We start from the raw sequence: 14,341 nt of genomic DNA, 5'->3' as shown, positions 1-14,341 counted from the left end.
CGTAATCAAATATTGATAAACACCGTGACTCTAAGGAAGAAGCATAAAATATCACACACACACAAAAAAAGGCTCAACTGGATTTCAGGAAATAGGGCAGGGCGGAAAGCGATACGTTTTGAGTCAGATCCTAATATATTATGTTCGAAGCATTTCCACTGAAACTTTAATAAAAGGATGCCAATTACCAAATGCAGAGGTGAATTTTCTATGGACTGCACACAATTCAGTGGTGATCTAAGTGGGGATTGTGTCTCAGGCCAAGTTATTCCTTACAATAGAATTCAGCCAGAGCAAATAAGCCAGGGAAACATCACTTGAGGTTTATTTGGGTGATAAACATGAAACTGCTCCACAACCTGGACCACAACCTGGTCCACACAACCTGGACATGTGGTGAGGTTCACGACCGTTGAGGCACTGACATTAAAGACAGATTTACACGTTTAGGTGTTAACAGAGCGACATGGAAGCCTGATCTTATATACGTAGCAAGCTAGCTAACCTGATAGGTAGATAGATAGCTGGATAGCTAGAAAGCTATTTAGTTAGCTAGCTAGATAGGTTAGCATTCTACGAACACACAGCAACAGTTTAAAGAGCGAGCGCATGAGCTGCCGCTGTTTCGGCTAAATGTGAAAAATAGTCGAATGGAAATAAAGGTGAAGCTGTGTTTCACCTTGCCTCCCTGACCACATGTCCCTCTCGCATATTAATTGCCACACAGTCGGTGAATAGGTTGAAAAGCTGAATGCATCCAACTGGTCAGTCCTAAATCTATTTTTAAGTGCACGAAATTAAAAGGGAAGAGGCAGTTTCTTGTCCAACCTCAGGGGTCACTGAGCAGAGCCACGGGGAGGCCTCTCACCTCATAAACATAAAGGCAGGAGAGGTCATCAATAAATGATGAGGAGTGGTATACATGTATTTTTAACAGCGCTTTCGTGTGATGTCTGGCAGCTCTCTCATACTTTGTCTCCTGGTAGAGGGCAGAGAGCAGAGAAGGACCACGCATTTCTGAAACGGCCTCCCTCCGCCGCTGAGGGGTGGCCGGTTGTCAAGGCAGTGGGGTGGAGGCTGTTGGGTAGCTGGAGTAAAAGGATGAAATCAGCCACGTCACTCAACTTCTCAGTGGAGGCTATATGTCAGGAGAAATGTGAGATTACCCACAACACATTTAAAATATCAACTAGCCTGATTTGCGTACATATTTTATTAGTGTGGTACTGCAGCAACCCACCATAGCTTACCCAGTCCAGTCCAGTTTTTAAAACACAGCCTGCTTTGGAGAGTTAATTCGATGGCTAATTCATTTGAGGATGTGAAAATGTTTAACGGCGTGGTTATGAGAAAAATCCAGTGGCGTTACCAAGTAGACATGAAATGAAAAGTTACCGGTAGTTATTTTTTATATGACAAAAACGGGGTTTCGAGCAGGGTGTGAAGACTTTTTAGATCCACTGTAATTTGCGTATTTTTTTACAAGTGTAAAAGTGCCTTGGCTCAATAAAGCTTGAGAAATACTGCTGCGGAGTGCTTTCAGCAAAACATATATTTGTGAACGTTGCTTTTTTTTTTTTAAATAAAGAAAATAAGCGTGTTTATGGGACTTGCTCACAAGGAATCACTTTTATGGAATGGGGAAAATGGTTGCCCAGTTGAAGTTCAACAGTCTCATGGAAGCGAACGTGTTCAACCTTCAATAAACCAAACTTTCAACAACGTCATACTTCAAATTGCATTTTAAATTACAATTACACAAAAAGATCAATTAGGCGCTGATAATGTTTGTCATGAGTTTTTTGGTTGCTGTTTGGTTAATACCTCAGTCATGCTTTTTGTCTTTGTAAGGCGACAGTAAATGTCTTAAAATTCAAATAAAATATCGGAACACTATTTTTAGAAGTGCGCTGTTACATGCTACTCTGTCCGATTATGTTTGTGTGTGTATGTGCGTGTGTGTGTGTGTGTGTGTGTGTGTGTGTGTCCTCATGGGGTGTCAGGTGTGCTCGTTGCGGGTTTAGAGCCAGACACATTGAAGAATCCGTCAAAAGGACAGGTTGGGGACCTAAAGGGGGGCCAAAGATCCCCTAATTGGACAAGTGAGCCCGGTGGCGGTGAAGCCGAGTGCGACGAAGACAATCTGCCTTGGTGACCACTCCTTGACATGCCATTTGCCTCCAAGGACCCCCAGGGCTGGCCGAAACAGCTGCCCGACACAACGATAACTCCAGGCCAAGACGAGGACCTCGGGCTAACAAGCGCATAACGACAGACGGGACGAGACAGCGAAGAGAGAGCGCCGCAACCAAAGCAACGATCGACCGAGAAGTCACCTGGAAGCACAGATGTGCTCAAGCTGGCGCTCCTCGTCCTGGTTCAAACCGGCTTCCAAAACGCACGCGCAAGCCCGAGATCTTAGGCTGCCGAGAGGGCGGCTTTAATCTGCGTGCTTTCCCTGCCTGGCTCGCTATCCTATTGCTCGTTTCATCAGCAGACAAAGTGACACCGATATATTTACATGGCGCAGCGGAGGAATTTGGAGGCATGTTGCCTGGGAGATCAGAGGCCTGGTTTATAGAATCGAGGCAACACAAACAAAAACGGCAGCCGAGGCCCCTGGCTCTGCGCACGCACAAACGGCATGCCGCTATACACCTGAGTGCAGCAATGCACACTCTCCCAGGTTTGAAGTTTGTCTGGAGTGGCAACCCAAATAAAGAGTGTGAAGCGTGATGCCAGCAAGGAGAGTAAAGCAGCTTCAAACGCTTATCAATACAATTGGCTGTGCCAGGCGCAGCAGTTTAACCTCTTTAGCGCGCCGGTTGTGTGTTTACTGAACGAGGCGCCTTCTCGGGAAGCCGTCTTGTGCGCTTGTCGTCTTCACAGGGACGCGCTGCGGCCTGATGGGTACTGAGAGTCCCCCTTGAACAGCACAAGTTTTCGCCTGCTTTAACAGGCCCCAAACTCATAATAAGACCCGGAAAAAACACAACAAATTCTCCCGCTTGCCAGAGTACTGTTATAAAAAAACACACACACGTGCACACACAGACACACACACACACACACACTAGTTCTGATGTGCAGCAGAAATGTGCAAAGTGGTAAATAGTGATTCAAGTGCCTCTTCACAACAGATGTCCCAAGTTAGCCTCTTCACGGGAATCAACTTTTCATGACTGCTTCACAACATTTTTTTTTTTTTGGCAGCATTCTCTTATACGCTGAGAGGGACAAACACGAGGAGCTATACAGAATAATTTATTTTCAGAATAACACATTTGTAAACACTGACACTAGTACAAAGATAAACAGGCGTCCTATAAAAATCCACACCGTCAAATATTTTTATGCAGCGCCGGAGCAGGATTTACAATGTCCAATGACATCCTGTCTGGTGGGTTTTTAGAATCAGCTAATCAATAATCCAACTGTCAGTAATCAGTCATCAAAGTAATTCATTACAAAGGGCAGGCAAGTGTGTCTGCCAATGTCTGGGTACCAGCATTATAATAGTTTTGGATTTTTCAATGTCAGGTTTTTTTGTTCTTTTTTTGTATTAACTTGTTTTTGTTTTAAATTGTGGTTTGAAACAGTTTTTAGAGTAGGTTTGTTTGTTTTAGGTTTTTTTCAAAACACTTCATTTTAGTTCAGTTTTGTTAGTTTTAGTACTAGTTTTAGTTTATTTTACTATATGGAGTGCAAAATGGTCATTAAGTATTGTGTATTAACCGTTCCATGCACCCTGCAACTTGATAACATGAACCGCCAAGTCTCAAGTTTTTGACCTTCCTTCTTCTGTACCCACGCAGAGCAACACAAAACCACATTTAAATTCTTTATTCTTTGACAAAGACAAGACGAAGAATGCATTCATCTTGCATTTAGTTTTATAAATGCAAGATGAACTTTTTGTCAGTTTTCCTTTTTTAAAAGTATTTTCTTTTCTTATGTCAATGAAAATGTTTATTTTTCAATTTTAGTTTTACACTTCTCAAGTGGTTGCACGAAAAGAAATCACCTGGATCCAGATACCATTTTTCAAGTAGATGTATAGTCTACTTTGTGCAGTCGGTACATTTCTTGAGTAAATGATACATCCACTTAAAAAATATGTCTAAATCTTTCTCTTAGTCACATTTTGTGCAACCACTTGAAATAAAATTGAATAAATTCAACCAACCTTTTTTTTTTCCAGAGTGGTGTGTTTTCGTTAACTATAACGACCTTGGTGGGTACCCATCACACATTTAAATTTAGTTTAAGATGGTATGGAATTAAAAAAGAAACATTAGAATAAGAAAATCTGAACAAATCCATAATGAATAAAACCACCCAAAAAAGATGGTACATCATTCTCCACGGCCACAAGAAGCAGGAAGAAATACAATGGATTACCGGTAAATCCTACCTCTTTTATTCACCACATTTTTTGAAGCTCTTTAAAATATAGTCCCTGGTACAATATGGCTTTAAGAACAACATTACAGCTGGCTGTGGTGTACAGAATGAGTTGGACTACGTAATCTCCAAACCAAAATGAGCAGTGGGATGCTGTGTGATAAACTGCAATAGCCCCAATAATTCTTTTCATGCCTGGTCGAAAATGAACATCACTATCCAACAATAATGCAGACCAACGCTCATCATCGTGTGTTATCTCAAGCCGCATATCCAAAGGAGTCAAAGAAATACCAAGAAGGCAGTTTCCAGCCTCACCAAGCGAGTGCAGGGTGCCAGCGAGATGACGGCAGTGCAATGCGGGCTTGAATCTGGCGTGCAATCACGTTGGCGAGGCCTCACCGGCATACCCTGCGCCCCCCTTGATCCCGAGCAGAGGCAGGTCTCGGTGGACCCCATGGGTGCCAAGATGCTGCCATCCTAAACCTGGAAGCATCAGCCTCCAGGCGGCACACGCATGTGCAGTAGATGTGTGTGTGTGTGTGTGTGTGTGTGTGTGTGTGTGTGTGTGTGTGTGTGTGTGTGTGTGTGTGTGTGTGTGTGTGTGTGTGTCACACTGCTGTCTACCTCACGTCTACAGTCACAATGAATTGCAGGTAGTGAATCTTTTTAAAAATTTTCAAAAATATTCAGTATTTTATGAGGCAGGTGGTTAACGCGTCGACCTCACAGTGCAGAGGTCGTGGGTTCGATCCTGGCTCCAGCCTTCCTGTGTGGAGTTTGCATGTTCTCCCCATGCCTGCGTGGGTTTTCTCCGGGTACTCGGGTTTCCTCCCACGTTCCAAGAACATGCACTGCGGACTGAATGAACACTCAAAATTGTCCCTAGGTGTGAGTGTGAGCGCGGATGGTTGTCCGACTTTGTGTGCTCTGTGATTGGCTGGCAACCGGTTCAGGGTGTACCCTGCCTAATGCACGAAGACAGCTCGGATAGCTCCAGCACACCCCGCGACCCTTGTGAGGATAAAGCGGTTCAGAACATGGATGGATGGAGTATTTTATGGCAATTTGTAGCCTGTTGTTGAATTGTGACCTCTGGTAGAGTCAAAATGTGTGCGTGTGTGTTTGTGGGGGGGGGGGGGGCAACAAAAACAACCGCCCCCCCAACAATAACAGTTGCATATGTATTATTCACAGTACCACTGAATTTGTAGTGGGTGTTTTAACCTGCAGAGCTGCTGTCCCTATCAAACCGGCTTCAGCAAGTGAAGGGGGCGGTGGAGAAATGGTGTAATTGGTGTGGCTGTTGAAGAAGGGACTCTTTTGAAAATACATTTTCACGACATATGAGCTGATAAGAAACAAAAACAAAATCTGTCTCACGTATGCATTTTACTTCGTAGCTTTTGAGCCAGTGATAAAAAAAAAAAATGTCCGCGTTAACGCTGAGTCAGCCGGGAACAAACGTCAGACGCAAAATGTGGCAAGGCAAGTGCTTTGCTCCGAACCTGACTATTAAATTATAATGATAATAGTAACAATAATAGTGCTATTTCTACGTGTTTACAAAGTGCTTTGACAACAAAGCAAGGATGAAATGATGCGCAATTAGGAATGAACAGTCGTCTGAGTGGAGGAAGGGTACGGCATATCAGAATGCCAACAAAACAAAATAGGGGTCAAAAAGAGCAAACAAAAGATAAAAGTGTCACAACAATGACTGAATACAAGATAATGAAAGCTGAAACGGTCTGCACAAGTGTGTTTTAAGGAGAGATTCAAAAGAAAACAGATTCTGCATGCCTCAGCTCATCCCTCAGGTAAGGTGTCCCGAAAGCCAGCGTAAAAATGCTTTGGGTTATTATTGATGATTCAAAATTATTGTGTTCTCTCGTTTATTGCAAATGCTGACACACAGAACGAGATGTGATGTTCTCTTCTTTCTATGACTGTAAAATCCCATGAATAAAACTAAAGTAAAAGGGGGTGGGGGTCTATTGTACAGGGGGACCTACAAAGAAACGAGCATTTTTCGCATTGTTAAAATGTTTGCCAGTAGGTAGGCAGTTTCTAAGGGTTGTTAAAAATCTATCTATCTATCTATCTATCTATCTATCTATCTATCTCTCTCTCTCTCTCTCTCTCTCTCTATCTATCTATCTATCTATCGATCTATCTATCTATCTATCTATCTATCGCTCGAGCTAGCTAGCTAGCTAGCTAGAGAGAGAGAGAGAGAGAGAGAGAGAGAGAGAGAGAGAGATAGCTAGCTAGCTAGCTAGCTATCATATTGTATCTGGGTGCATGTTATTCACTGGATCCGACAGCATTCATCGGCTGCTTATAGTCAGTCTATTGTGCCGGAATGATCTAATTTGTGTCATTGACACAGCTATTGACGTTCGGCTTATACAAGCCCTTGACGGAAAATGCAGGATCAGATCGGGTTTTATGAATCCGAACTGCCCCGTGGTGTCTTCGCAGTGTAGGTTGGAGCAAATGTGCCGCTGAAGTGACAACCTCCATTGCAAACAGGGGAGCTCTTCGTTGCTGAGAAAAACGCTTGGCAACCTGATGAAAAGGATGATGGCGGAAGATGAGGCCACAAAGAACTATTGTGCAGAGTCCGGCCTCCATGTGCACACACACACTGTAATCACCTGCTAGGTTCGGTACTTTTGATACTTTTCTCACTTTAGATTAAGCTCCCCTCGAAGCTATTAATTCTAAGCCGTCAAGTTTACTGCCTGCACATGCCTTGCTTTTCCACTTCCACTGTAGCAGGGAAGCTTCGCCAAGGGGAAAAGGCAAAGAGTAACTTATTGTTTTTATATGAGCTCTATTCCCCTGCTGTCCCGGTCAATAATGACTTGCTATATCAGTGACTGCCTTGCTATTTGCACTGTTTTCGCCGTGTTTTCTCTGCCTGTGATTGAGCGGAGCTATTTTGGTGCGCGGAGAGAGGCGCTAGAGGACCAGTGAGGCTAACGTCTGTTTGATCAAAGTTTATGTGAAATTTCCCGAGGCCACCGGGGGAGCCGCTGTTTATGAACTGTAATATAAAAAAAAGAGTCATTTTGACAGCGTGACCCTGGCACATAGGAGGGGAGGGGCTGAGGATTTGGCTACATCTCCATCTTTGCAAAGAGGCGGAGTTCAAAGAAGGAAGATGGAAAAGAGTTACGGAAACATGACCACTTGAAGAAGCGAAGTGTTCTTTATATAATGACGAGGCTTTTCATGTTCTAATTGAGAGCTGCGTTTGTTGATGTGGCCCAAAAGTTGAACGAAACACTTCCAATAGAATTTCAGATCTCTCTCATGCAGCATGATCCACTTTGTCCCCAATGATTCTCCTCTCATTTGAATATCACGCATCATCGTAAATGAGAAATTTGAATGCGCACGCTCACGCAAATTGCTCTTGCGCGGGCGGACAAAAGAGGTGAGAACAGGGTGGATGCTAATTTCGCAGGCAGGCTCGAGCAATATAATGAAAACGAATGTGGAGTCAATACATAGATGGATATAAATATCAAGCTTTGAGAGAATCAAATATTGTTGACCTTTTGCTAAGCCGCGAGTGTAATCCTCGGTGCCCCCGGCAGCCTGCGCGCGCACTTGAGCGTTAGCACAGATTTAATGAAGATGATTTGCTCCGAACGGAACGCCTATAGATGGACCAAAGTGAACTAAATGCTAGGTTAATGACATCAAGTGACTGATAGCGCACTAGATTTCAAAATAAAACTGGAACGCTGTTTCCAAATGGATTATTCTACCTTAGATGCTCTTTTAAACCACCGTAGGTCATCTTGAGGTCCAAAAACAGGACTCCTGTTGGAATCTCATCGCATTTAAAAAAATGTTCTCCTTGGGAAATAATGGAAATAGAAATGATCCTTCCCAGGGTCAAAGTGTAGCCATCATGAAACAGAGATTAAGTGACAAAGTATTGCCTCTGGTAACCTGTCACGGTCTTGTGTTTCTTTTAGCTGACTTTATTTTGTTGTTAACGCAGAGGTACCATGACATCTGTATTCCTATTTATTTATTCCCTGCCACGGAATTGCAGAGAATGGACCAACGAGCAAGACTAGCAAGAAGTGAAGCCGGCGGCCATCTTACACTGCCACTCGCTAAGTGCGCCGAATTGGAATATATTGATTTCTCTGCAGCGTTTTCACGTCATTACTTGTTAGCCCATCTTGTATGAAACTGTCCAGGCAGACACCACTTGTTCATAGTCTCTTATTTGGTCTTTATCTATGTATGTATTTGCTCCTTTAATACAGCGCCGCCTAGTGTTCAGACTGAGGCACCACCTAACTGAAATGCAAATTTCAGCGCTTCAATGGGTGAAAATTGGAGCAAAAAAAAAAGTAAATGGAGCGTCGATGCAATCAAGGATGTCCAAACAGCATCACTGTGCGCCTCTCTGTTACTGCTTTTCAAAATAAAGCTCTACCCGGTCAGCCAAACAGTAGGAGAAAGCGCGGCGTGATCCAAGGAAGCTTTGCTCCTGTCTGCTTCTTGTCTGAGATTTATCAGAGGTTTCATAAAATCAATGCAGCACGCTGCGAGAAAGATCACAGCAAACAGCAGACCCATCAGCCGTAATAACCTCAGGAGTTAGAAAAAAAAAGGACCTATTATAGCTGTCGAGACAAAAACACATGAAACAATGTCGTGAAATGCCTCATTTTCAGTCACTTTTCTTATTAGGTTTTAGCTTTTTAAATGTTTATAAAGCTTTAAATGTGCATAAAGATGGCAGATTCTGACTGTCATATGAATACATGCAATGTGGATGTGACTCAGAACCTAAGCATGCCTCCATTACACATTTACTGGGGCCTTCTGTGGCCAAGTGCGTCCATGGACTCTCTCTTTCTCTCTCTCTCTCTCTCTCTCTCTCTCTCTCTCTCTCTCTCACACACACACACACACACACACACACACACACACACACACACACACACACACACACACATGCACGCACATCTACGCACACGTGCACACTTGACTCTCGGGCAGGCAGAGGATTATTGAGTTTGTATCAAAAAGGAATAATAAAGTAGGTTCTTAAGATTTTAATAAGAATAAAATGAAACAGTAACCATCGAGGGGCCAGCAGGGTTAATCCTTTCTATATTACTGAAAATAAAAAAGGATAAAAACAGGCAGGCATCAGGGCAGAGTCACAGCTAGAGGGAGGGGGACAAAGGAGGAGGAGACTGGGAGATGGAAGAGAAAGGAAGAAAGGAAGCAGGAGATGGAGATGGTCATCTGCTCACAGTACAACCACTGCAGCCAAAAGAAGGAGCGAGCTAGAATCGAACACGGTACAAAATACGATGTGAAATGTCACAATCAGACTAAGATGGTGCTCTATTTCCTGCGGTGCGTACTGACACCGTTTGAGCGTGTTCCGAATTGATGAAAGCGCAGCCCATTCAGGAGCATCCTCCCAATGTCAAAGCACGTGCGCCGGCAGCAGCAGATGGCATGAAACAGTTGGCAAGAGTGAGCGAGCGTGAATATCTGTTTACTAATAACCCTTTAATTACTTCAGATGGGCAACGGGATCAAACATCGACAGCCACACAGGAATTAGCCTTAAATGAGACTGGACGGAGACGCTGGGCGAACTCCTTATGTTGCCTTAAAGACTTTCGCAGGGAGAAACGGCGCTGAGGAAAACAGTTATTGGCCCAACGTTGATTAAATATTCTCTTTTTTTTTTAATCCCCCCTGCTCTGAACGATAATCGAACAGCATACGCTTTAATATGAACCTGAGAGGGCACAATTAAGGATTCAATGAGAGGAGCTGATGCTTTTTGTGGGGGGTGGATCGCTTGGTTATCGTCAAGACACAAATGAGTGTTTTCTATGTTTCATCAAAAACGATACAGAAGGTGCAAAAAGCACATACAGCAATTTGGGCATTTTATCCAGTAAGCAATGCACAATGCACACTGCACCCATAGAACAAAACGGTCTTCTTTAATTTGAACAAGACTGACATTTCTATGATTATTGACACTGCACATATAGAGTATTACATAGTGTATATCTTCAGACGCAATTTCATCTTCCACATGCAAAATACAAGTAATGCCTGTCACTGGTGCAAAGAGGCTTGTTTTGTACACTTAATACATACACCCGAGCTCATCTGTGGCATCGTTGAATGTTATGAAGCTGCTTTGGGAGCTAAATCCCAGCTGTGTGTGTAAATGTCATGGAAAATTCCTTAGCCTGCAACAATAATGCTCTGCCTTTCCATTTTGTTCCGCTCAAACCCACCTTTTTGGGGCGAGCATGCCACAAAGATGAGCAGCCCCCACCCCAACCTCGTGCCTCCTTTCCGCCTTTCATTACGTGAACGGCGGAGCGCGTGCCGTTCGTATGCCGCTGCCCTTTTCCTACGCGATGCATGGAGAGAGCATAGATTTTAATGACGGGACCTTTACTTTCCAACAGAGGTGAGGTGGGAGGAAAATAAATTGCTGTTCAAAAGCAGATAATACTCCTGGCATTGTGAGATGGGGCATCTGTGTTGTGATCACTGCTAAGCTGAGCCCAACCTGTATAAATCAGGATATAAATAGCCTCATCTAGGCTTGTGCTTGAGTGCTGCGGAACGGGCTTAATATATGCATATAGGTGTGTGCGGCCTCTGAGGGAAACGAGAATGTCCAGAGTACAAGCTGCAGCTTTGAGGACAGTCCTACGTGTCTCTTTGTGTGCGTGCGTGTGTGTGGTCCTGTGTGCACATACTTGTGACAGAGCGCTCGGCAAAGCTAAATCCCACTCAAGTGTAAGGCAAACAGTGGTGGTGGTGTGTGGTTATTGTATTTTCTTAGCTCGGATCCCTGTAAAGATCTCCAGGCCTGCGCTGCCTGTCGCCACGGCCATCCCGCCATCAGGGGCCAGCTTCGCTCTGCAGCCAGAGCCTTGGCGCAGGCCCCGCAAGGAAATTAAAAGGGGATTAAGGCTGGCGGACACTTTGTGGCCGCTTCCTTATTTGTGTGTGTGTGTGTGTGTGTGTGTGTGTGTGTGTGTGTGTGTGTGTGTGTGTGTGTGTGTGTGTGTGGAGGATGGTGTGGCAGAGTGTGCTCTGGCTTGATAGGGACTTTGGGTGTCTGGCAAAGGTTGTGAAATGTTCAAAATGGGATATATATTCCTAATATATGAGCCGACACACCCCTGTTCCGATATGAGATATTTGTGACCCCCCCCCCACCCCCGAAAGAATTAGACCAAAATGAATAATTTTAAAATAGTTTTTTTTTTTTCAACTATAATTGCAGGGTGAGCAACAATTTATCTTTTGTGTGTACATTTATTTCGATATGACTCTAAAGCTAGCGGCAATCAGGTTAGCCAAAGCTAGCGACATGAGGCGAACCCAATTCATGCCTATTTGAGATTTAGTCATTTAAATAAGTTGTTTGTACACGATATGAGTGTGACAAAGTAAATTGTGAACTGCAGATGAATGCAATTCGAAAACACAACCCACATACAGTGACAAAGAATCCATTTTGGGGTTATGATGAGTAGCAAAATCGTGGTCCTCTCTCAAGACACTTGACTTGCTCTTTATCCGATCGGTGCCGCATGATGTTGGCCGACGCGCATGCGCCGCAGCAAGATGTCTGTGGTTGCGATGCACATCAGGCAGCTTGGGTTTACTGTCTCTTTGTGTTAGAACTCAATATAATTGCTGCAGGGGAAACAAACTGTATGGATGCCAGTGTTTGGTCTGCTAATTAGCAGTTTGTATCTGTAATGAATAGGCTTTACCAGTCAACAGGGTTCCCGCTCACAGGCCCCCACCAGCCCGTGACAGAAATCCAGGCGGCATGCCTTCCCCCGCAATATCACACCGCTGAGCCTCAAGGAGACGATCTCTCACTGATGCACTCAGCGGAAATCATTGGACACAATCTTTGTGTTTCCAGTTTGACAGCAAGTAGTCGTTTTCCAGAGGATTGAGCAAGCACCATTCCAGTAATTCAAATTAGCGACATGTCTTTTCGAAGGCCAACGTAAATGTTGATTAGATTAATTTTCATGTCAACACATTCAAAGAAAACCTGGATTTGATGAGGGAAATTTTATTGATGTGGAGAAGAGATGGATGGATGGGTTAATTGAAGAACACATTTTTAGTGACATTGAATTGTGACTCCCGGCACTCGTCGGGCAAATAATTTGACAGATGATGAGGGGACAGGTTCCGCAAAACAACCATTCTGTCAAAATTGAGAATATTTGCAGTTAAAGCATTCGAGAGCTTATTTGTGGACAAAAAGTCAAATCAATTCATTCTCGATTTGATTGACAACAGAAAGGCTTTTGATTAGAAGCGACTAGCATGCTAAAGTTGTGTACTAAATGACATATTTCTTGGCCTTCTGTATTATGTGGCTTTCTCTTCAGAACCACACAAATGGCCCGGAAAGAAGTTATCACTGCACAACTCGGATGGGTTAAGAAGTATGTTGAACTTTATTTGGGATGAAGTGCTCAGCAGGAGGAGGTAATTAAGCTACAGCAGTTTTCGCAGAACTCACCTATAAAGATGTGAACTGGACGCATTACCTCGAGTACATTAAAACACAGAAGAATGGTGTTGAATTATATTACCGGGATGGATTAACATTTCAGTGTTTAATGTTACATCTGCAGTGTGACCTTAAATTTTCGCATAGTCACCACCTGACTTGCTTTCGGGCAACACGGATTCATTTCTCACTTTCTGAAAGTCTGAATGCTTTTCTCTCTCTCTCTCTCTACTAGTTTACAACATAAAATCTGTGAGGTTTTTTTGTTTGTTTTGTTTTTGTTTTAATCAATCTGTCCACAAAGTGTTGTCTCCACGGTTGTTGCAAATAGAAAGTTGATATGAGTCATTGCGAGCACAAGGTGGGGCGAGGTGTGGCCTGACGGCAAATATCTAAATTATCCCGAGCACAGTGGCACTCTGGCTTTCTCTGGGTCTGGTGTTAAATAGACTTGTCAGCACTGTCTATCTGATTTCCCCCTTCACGTGAGCCCATTGGCCGCTCGCCGCCGCTCCTTGCCGGCTGCCGGCCCGCATCTTACCTGCAATTCATCAGCTACGGAGCACATTGGCTCAGTCGCCGTCGAGCGCACGCCGCGTTGCGGCGGAGTCAGCCAGCCCGCCAAGGAAGAGCAAAAAAAAAAAGAAAAAAGAAAAAAGAATCACCTTCCAAAAGTCTGCAACAGAGGACGGGGAGTGGGCCAGAATTTTACCTGAATGCCTTGGGCAGGAAAGCACGTTTGAACTTGAAGGTGTTTGTGTGGTGGTGTTTGTGCAAAAAAAAAAAAAAAAAAATAGAAGAAGAAAAAAGATGTAAGGGGAGTTCAGGTAGAAGGGTGTCATCCTGGGGAACACAACAAAGGCTCTGTTGGGCTTCAGGTGAGGACAGAGAATTTGGGACGCAAGGCAGGGAGCTTTGGCACTTGGGCACGAGCCACTGGCCAGCTCGCAGCGCTCTACTGAGTTGAAGGGCACCGCAACACTGACGGGAATGATGGGCAGCGGAGGGAGGGGGACGGAAAAAGGGACAACGAGGTTACTGGGAAGAAAAAAAAAAGTCGCTCGATATTGCAGCATGATGCTAAGCTCAGAGTGCTTAAGTATTTACTTGTTATGAATAATAACTACGGCACGCTAACAAAGCACTTGTTTAATATGAAGAGGGCTCCAGAGGAGCGAGGATCTTTCCAGCGGACTTTTAACGGAGCGACCGACTCAAAGGCGGCCTGCGGGAAATGCCAAAGCGCCATAAACCTTCCACCTCCCATCTGCATTCAAAAACACTTTCCGTCCCTTTCCGCTGTCCGTGCTGTCTCTGTGCTGAATAAAACATTAAACGCCATTCTGAGATATTAACCTA

The sequence above is a fragment of the Hippocampus comes genome, unplaced genomic scaffold, assembly GCF_001891065.2.
Source record: "Hippocampus comes isolate QL1 unplaced genomic scaffold, H_comes_QL1_v1.1 scaffold123, whole genome shotgun sequence".
Taxonomy (NCBI): domain Eukaryota; kingdom Metazoa; phylum Chordata; class Actinopteri; order Syngnathiformes; family Syngnathidae; genus Hippocampus; species Hippocampus comes.
This window is presented reverse-complemented; position numbering follows the sequence as displayed.